The following is a 1805-nucleotide window of genomic DNA, read 5'->3' on the forward strand; positions in this document are numbered from 1 at the left end:
GCGCTGACGGGCGACACGGTCTAGGGAGTGTTTTGCCAAGCGGAACCTATGGTTTGTGCGTGATAGTGAGTTGCGCCGTCTGCGAGAGAAAGGGAGGGGATAGGGAAAATGTATCATACATTCCATCAGCGCCAATTGTCAAGGCATTCATGATCTCCGCTTTCATGTGCGGCGGTAGGCGCCGAAGCTTTGGCTGGCGCTCTATCTCTGCTGTGACGAACCTTTTGATATCACCCTTGATATCTGCCGGTTTGATCGCTATACTCGGGGCCCCCGAGAATGCCCACTTAATATCTGCTTCCTGGCGACTGGTGATAAGAAGATTGACCTTCCCGCTCGCTGGCTCATGGAGTTTCGACAAGCTGTCAAGGATCTCCGAACGATCCTGGCACTCATCTAGGGCGTCGATTACTATGACGGTCTTGGGCCGAGTTTCTAGCAGCTTAGGAGATGGGAGGGGAGGGGAGGGGAGGGGAGTGTCAACGGGGAATGGGTGGGAAGGTTCGGACGCGTAGGGGGAGGTTGACTTTGGTTAACCCAGGAGAAGAGGGAGCCGCAAGGTAGAAGCAGTTAGAAAGAAAAACGAGGATCGCCGCGACGTGACGACTGGCCCGTCGCCTATCGCTAGATGGCGAGAGACAAACGACACAGGTCCAAGTATGATATCGTAACGTGCAAGAGGTAAAAAAGAAAAAATAATAAGAGAGCGTGTATTCTTTCCTCTTCCCTCTTTTTTTTTATATAAAGCAAAAAAAGGGAGAAAATATTATAAGGAAGGAAAGAGTGTGTAGAGAGAGGGAGAGAGGGAGAGAAGGAGAGAAAGCACAATTTTGCTTACCAGCCAACCAGCTCTCTGATGTTGTGATGATGAGGATTATTAACTCTTCTTTTCCCTATTCCCTCCTTCTACCCTTTCCTCCCAGTCCTCACTGTGTTTTTAATTCACTTCCTCGTCCCTCCTCTTCTTCCTCCCCCTACCTCTCTCCTTCTACTCTTCCTCACTTCTCTTTCTCTCGGATCTGGTTCTTTCCCTTTCTCCCTCGACACACGAATTCTCACGCCCCTTCGACCGGTAATCAGCCACTCAAAAAAAGCACAGCAATGGTTTCCTCACTGTCACTCTCGCACACACTCTCTCCCCCTCCTACCCTTTCCGAGCAAAGAAAAGGAAAAAAGAAAAAGAAAAAGGTTTGGTTATCCTCAAAGAATTGGTCCAACTTTCTTTACCTTAGGCAGCGTACGGTAATTTTTCCCTTTTTTTTTTTTTTTTCTTCTCCCTTCTATCGATTATGGACTTGATGAGGGAAAGTAGAAACAAACTTTTAGATGGAATGGATGTGCTCACAGATTAACACGGAAATAGAGTACGATAGGGTGGGTAAGTAAATACCGGCACGGCAGGCAGTTAATCGGAAAAGGGAAGCACAAAAATGTGTGGAGGGAGGTTAGGTCAGGTCAGGTCAGGTCAAGTTGATGGGGGGGAGGGCGGGGGTAGGGCGAGAAATGAGAGTGATGAGCGGAGGGCGCAGCGGTCGGTCGGTTGGTCGGTCGGGAATGCGATGCTCTTCCATCTTCTCTTCTCTCTCTCTCCCTCACTCCACTCCAAGTCTCCAACCAAGCCAACTCAACCCGACCAGCCAGCCAGCCAGCCAGCCATCCACCCACACGCCCAACAGGTGAAAAGAAGAAAAAAAGCTCGCTCTCGAGCTCCAAAACCAAGACTCCAATTAAACCCACCGTAACTCGGCAAAGTACTTGTATCATACAAAAATGAGATTAGTCCTCGAACATGTTATCCACGAGAA

The sequence above is a fragment of the Tuber melanosporum genome, assembly GCF_000151645.1.
Source record: "Tuber melanosporum whole genome shotgun sequence assembly, scaffold_192, strain Mel28".
Classification (NCBI taxonomy): Eukaryota; Fungi; Ascomycota; class Pezizomycetes; order Pezizales; family Tuberaceae; genus Tuber; species Tuber melanosporum.